Source organism: Fukomys damarensis, unplaced genomic scaffold (genome assembly GCF_012274545.1).
Source record: "Fukomys damarensis isolate Sample0158 unplaced genomic scaffold, DMR_v1.0_HiC HiC_scaffold_33, whole genome shotgun sequence".
Lineage (NCBI taxonomy): Eukaryota > Metazoa > Chordata > Mammalia > Rodentia > Bathyergidae > Fukomys > Fukomys damarensis.
Genome location: NW_022900945.1, coordinates 40406740 through 40413294, shown reverse-complemented (window position 1 = coordinate 40413294; position 6555 = coordinate 40406740).

The window sequence follows — 6555 nt, the reverse complement described above, 5'->3', positions numbered from 1 at the left end:
GAAAAAAAAAAAAAAAAAAAAAAGGCGGGGGGAGAGGAGAAAGTTTCACTTAAGAAAACCCGGACTGCAGGACTGAAGAAGCAACCCTGCCCTCCAGTTCTCCACCATCGTTGTGTGGTTGCCTGCCCCCCACGTGTCTTCTCACAACATTTTCAGGGTCATTTGATTCCTGGCCAAGAAACAAGCAAAATCATCCCATTCCCTCCATGTTTTCGGATGAAAACTGATAATAAATAGAATTCCAAGAGAAGGAATCAGACAGAGAAGACCAAGGTGGGTCTACAAGGAATTGCACATGAGAGGCACTCGTTTATTTATGCTATAACAAGGTCATGACCATCTTACCATAGAAAGCCGGTCACCACTGTATGGTTAGTTGGACATATTTTATTGAGAATATGATTTTTCTCTTTGCTTTTATGCTCTGCAGTAGTAGGTTGGTTCAGTAATAAATATGTGAAGGTTTTGGTGTGATTTGAGGAGTTGGGAGAGGAAGAGGAGGAGCTGCAGCAGTCACTAAAGCCCTGGGCCTGCCCTCGCCCTGAAGCTCTTCTATTCCAGCTTGCAAAATGAAATAAGGAACTTTTTTTACCCCTGGTACTGGAGATTGAATGCAGGACCTTGTACTTGTCAGGCAGGCACGGTGCCGCTGAGCTAAAGTCTTCTTTTTTAACAAAAAGAAGTCACAAGCTGGGTGTGGTGGCGCACGCCTGTGATCCCAGTACTCGGGAGGTTGAGGCAGGAGGATTGCTGTGAGTTCACTGACCAGCCTGGGCTACACAGTGAGTTCCAGGTCAGTTCTCAACTACATAGTGAGACCCTGTCTCAAAAAACAAAACAAACAAACAAAAAAAGAAGTCACATATTTCGCATCCTAAAACTCCAGGTTGTCAGAAATCAGATAATTGCCTGTTTATGAAGTGGATTTTTCTTACAAACTATCAGGAAAGTTTCAATTATCTCCTGTATTTTAATCATGCTGTGCAAAATCAAATGATATTTGGACAACACTCCCCTGAAAACACATGACAACGTGATAAAAGAGGAAAGTCAGCCTGAAGACGGGAGTAAGGTGGCTGAGACGGCTACAAATTCTGTTTTGTAAATTGAAATCCATATTGCAAACAACTCTATCCTCATTGTTAGGGTTCAGGCGAAAGAGGATGAGTTTTCAGAGACTGAATTTTATAATTACCGGCATCTAATGGTTGTCAAAAAATGACCTCTGCCCCTCTACTGCAGTGCTGTCTGCTGGCTACAGCCTGCTTGGTTACCCAGAGGACGAAAAGCTGCTAAAGTCACCCTAGAAGATGAGTACAGAAGCAAACTAAAAAACTATGATGCAGGACAGACCCCTTGAGAAAATATGCATAAATGCAGAAACAAAAAAGAAATGAGTTGGATGTGGTGGCGCACGCCTGTAATCCCAGCATTTGGGAGGCTGAGGCAGGACGATTGCTGGGAGTTCGAGACCAGCCTAGGCTACATAGTTCCAGGTCAGTCTCAACTACATAGTGAGACCCTGTCTCAAACAAACAAACAAATAAATGAAACTGGGCATGGAGACACACACCTCTCTGGGAGGCTGAGGCAGGAGAATCCCAAGATCGAGCCCAGCCTGGACAATTTAGCAGCTTAGCAAGACCCCGTCTCAAAATTTAAAAAGAGCAGTGGATGTAGCTCAGTGTGAAAGCCTTAAATTCAATTTCCTGTACCACCCCCCAAAAAAAAAGAGAAGGAAGATAAGTGGAACAAAACCTAAAACAGGCCCAAAATACACAAATTCCCCTGTCCAAAAGCACTGCTCAGGGCCACTGAAAAACTCAAGACTGGGCAGGGCATGGTGGTGCATGCCTGTAATACCAATACTAGGCAGAAGTACCGCTTCAACTCTTAGGCCAACCTTGGCTACATATTGAAGTGTTTTGTTTGGTTTGGATTTGTTGCTACTGGGGACTGAACTCAGGACCTTTTGTTTTCAAGGCAGGCTTGGCACCACTGAGCTAAATTCCCAGCCCTACATAGTGAGTTCAAAGCCAGCCTGAACTATATAGTGTGACTGTGCCTCAAAATAAAACAAGACAAAACTCCATATTGTCCAGGCCTTTGAAACTTCTATCAACTGTTGTTTAAAACAGCAGCAGCAGCTGGGGATTTAGTTCAGTAGGAACCGCTGTCTGCCAGAGTTTGATCCCCCGAACAAAAACAAAACAAAAACCAGCAGCAGCAGCACTATCAAATGAGGTCCCAACCCTTATTCCACAGCTGGATAAAGGCCTCAAACCATTCTAAGCAGCACCTAAACAAATTCTTGTTCACTAATTTAGACTGAATCACGAAGTTTATCTCCATCTTCAAAAAATTCTTTCCTTTCTTGAATACTATAAAACTGTACTAACCTCACTGACTTGCTTCTGATCGATTGCTCTGTTTACTCAGGTTATTCCACCTAAACAAGGATGTCCCTACAATACCCACATCTTCTGTTTTCACTATTAACTTGAGTGGTGACCTATTCTGCTCCAAAGCTTCAACATCATCTTTTTAAAATAAATTTTATTTTATCCCTTCCCCCAACCCCTCCCTGTGTACAAAAGCTTTGTTTCCATTTTCCCCTTCTATTTTCATTTTCCTTGTCCCTTCTTTCCTCCCTCATTCCCTTTCCCACTTGAACACTTTCTTCCCATTTCCCAATATCCATTATACAGTTCAGTCCTTGTTTCCACTTTCACTTTCTCACAGAGAAACAGTGCAGTATTTAAACACGTGTGTCCGATTTATTTCACTTAGGACTATGGTCTCAAGGTCCATCCATTTAGGTATAAATCTGAAGTTCATCCTTCCTTATGGCAGAGTAGTACTCCATTATATAAAAAATCTTTATCCACTCATCAGTTGATGGGCATTTGGGCTATTTCCAAGATTTAGCTATTACACACTGTGATGCTATAACCATGGGTATACATATATCACTGCAGGATGATGCCAAAGAAGATACCAAGAAGAGCTATAGCTGGGTCAAACGGAACCTCTAGTTTTAGTTTTTTCAGAAATCACACTGATTTCCACAGTAGTCATACTAGTCTATACTCCCACCAACAGTGAGAAGGGCTCCTTTTTCCCCACAACCCCTCCAGCATTTGTTATTGGTTGCTTTCTTGATAGCACCCATTCTGGAATAAGGTAGAATCTCAGTGTTGTTTTAATTTGCATTTCATGAATGCCCAGTGATGCTGAACACTTTTTCGTATATTTATTTGCCCATTTCTAATTCACCTGAGAAATGTCTTTATTTCAGACGTCCCTTTTTGCATTTCAACCATCACCTTTATAAAGAGTTCATAATTTGATATCCTATCCAAAAAAAGGAAACAATTTTTAAAAACTATATTCAAAGCTAGGCATCACCATTACAGGTGCACACCTGTAATCCCAGGACACTGGAAGACTAAGGCAAGAGAATCATAAGTTTGAGTCCATTCTGGGAAAATTAGCAACTTACTGAGAACCTGTCTCAAATTTTTGAACAAAGTTGGGGGGCCTTGGAGTCAATCCCTGGTACTACAAAAAATAAAAATTCAGCACATTTTTTTAAAATTAAAAATTTGTTCTGGGCTGTGGATTTAGCTCAATGGTTTCACTGCCTGCCTCACAAGCACTAGGTCCCAACTTCGATCCCTGAACCCCCCCCCCAAAAAAATTTTTTTTTTTTGTTCAACCAGGTGTGATGCATGCCTGTAATCCCAGCACTTGGGAGGCTGAGGCAGAAAGATCGCCATGAGTTTAAGGCCAGCCTGGGCTACATAGTGAGTTCAAGGCTGGCCTAAATTTGCATAGATACCCCCTGTCTCAAACCCACCTCCCAATTTTTTAATCAGTTCTCTCCTTGGTAAAATTAGGTTTTAATGGTATCTTCTTTCTAGGGTTGTTGGAGGATTAAGTGATTATTATTTACAACACCTTACACGAAGTACTGTCCTATATGTTATTGTTGTTGCTGTTAATTTGTTTAAAAGTTACTTACTGAGCTGGGGATTTAGCTCAGTGGTGCTTCACAAGCAGAAAGTGTTGAGTTCGATCCTTGATACTGTAAGACTTGAATAAACTAAAGTGACTCCATGCTAATAGGCCAGACTGTGCTTCTTCATATGCTAATTGCTACCTTGGTTAACAGCCTGCCCAGGGGCAAATGGTATGACAAAAAGTGACATAGAGCATTTCCTGTATAAGATAAGCAATGTGTTTGCAGTCTTGTTCTGTGAATTCCCTCTTTGTTTAGTAAAACCTTATAAAAAGTACCTCAGCCCCTGAGCAGATGCCTCTCTGAGCTACCTGGCTTTGGGAGCACCGTCTGGCCAGACTAATAAAGGTCTATTTACCATCTAGCCTGGTGTGTTCTTTCCTGGGTTTCTCGTTTCTCCGTCGAGCTCCTGGAGCCTCGCTGGGTGTTAGGGCCCAGCATCATGGAGGCCTTTTTGGCTGTTCATGGCTTTCGGAGGTAAGGCCCTGGGTCTTGCCTCCAGAGCCCTCACTGGGCTATAGGACTCAGCATCATGGAGGCCTTTATGGCTGTTCACGCTCCGTGGAGTGAAAGTGAGACTTTAAGTCTTACAATACCAAAAGAAAAAAAAACAAAATGGTATTTACTAGTGTCTACTATGTGCTGGACACATGCTAGGTTTTGCAGGGATAGAGTTAAAAAAAAAATGTCCCAGCCCTCAGACAACAAAATATATTGAGTAAGACAGACAAATAAACAAATCTTAGTAAAGACACATGGATGAGATCATGTAGCTAGTTAGGATCCAGACCCAGGTCTAACTTCAAAGCTCTTTTCCAGCTCCCTCCTTATCACAATGCCTCAAATTTCAATGCTTTTCACCGATAACTGATCCTTTGATGCTTCTGTTTCAAACACGAATGTTTCTGTCCCTGGAAAGCCCCTAGCCTCACTGCCACTCATCCCCTGCGGGCACGCCTCTCATCAGGCCAAGTGGTCACTGGCTCTTTACTGCAGGGAACAAAGGGAGCCCCCTGGGTCGGGGACCCTCGGGGAGACAGTCCTTCCTCCGTTCACTGCAGCCTACACTGGAGGACTGGCAGGAACAGTGTCCTGTTTGTTACTGTTGCAGTCATTGTGGTGAACTCTAATCGGTCTTAGGGACCATGACTATGGCATTCTGGTTTAACAAGAGCATAAATTCAGTCAACAATAGCTTCATTTGAATCCTAACGTACTTGAAAAGAGATGTCAAACAGGCATTGATTTATGCTACAAATATTTGTTCCCGGGACTTCTAAGTCCAAGGAATGTGCTAACCTTTCGAAGTTCAAAGATGAATGAGAAACAGACTCTGTTCTTAATATGTTCAAGATTCTGTAGAGAAAGATAAATTGTGTATATAAATAACCAGAAAATAGGATAGGAATGAGAGTTGTCAGAAATGAAAACAAAGGGCTGTGGGAGTATAAAGGAAAACCGCTTTCAGCCAGAGTTCAGGGAAGGCTTTACAGAGCCCCCCCTGAGCACGCGTGCTTTATAGAGCAAGCAGTATTGCAATAGGCTGAAAAGAAAAGTATTCCAGTGAGATAAGAATACAGCGATTAAAGGCCCAGGGAGGGCAAGTACAAGACACATTTAGGCCACAGTGCACTCTTCCTTTCCTCTTTTACAGGTTAACTTCCATTCATGTCAGGTCTCACTTCTCACATCACTTGCTCAAGGAGAGTCTAGTTCTGCTCTTGTTGGATCCCCTTCCCCCAAAATAAGCTTCCGCGAAGCAAACGATATCTATTGTGTAAGACCTAAAGTCTCACTTCCACTCCACGGAGCGTGAACAGCCAAAAGGCCTCCACGATGCTGGGCCCTAACACCCAGCGAGGCTCCGGGAACACGACAGAGAACCGAGAAACCCAGGAAGGAACACACCAGCCTAGATGGTAAATTTATAAGGTTTTTCTAAACAAAGAGTCAGGGAATTCACAGAACAAGACTGCAAACACATTGCTTATCTTATGCAGGAAATGTTCTAGGGTCACCTTTTGTCAAACCATTTGCCCCTGGGCGGGCTGTTAACCAAGGTAGCAATTAGCATATGAAGAAGCACAGTCTGGCCTATTAGCATGGAGTCACTTTAGCCTATTCAAGTCTTACAATCCCCACTGATCTTAGGTAGAATCAAATCCTTGATTCATTGTTTAAATTTTTAGCTAAGGGGTCACAGCAATTTGTAAAGGCATCTCTTAGACAGCTAAATTGGGGATTAGGATTACCAGAGCACAAAAAGTTTTCATATTTTTATCATCTGTAGGCTCATAAACTCTTCATTTAGAAGTATAATAACTCATAAAAGTATGACACAATATAAGAGTCTATATATCTAGATTGTAGTTCTCCTTCAGCCGTGCGTAGACTCACCAGCTTCTGGTGTGGTGAGAGCAGGGCTTTGAGTGCATTGTCTCTTGGCCTCCTAGAGTCGGATTCCCTGGAATTCTGTTTTACTCTAGAGTGGTGTAGCTGAGTTTCAGCTACCTTGATAGCTGTGGGAGTAACTA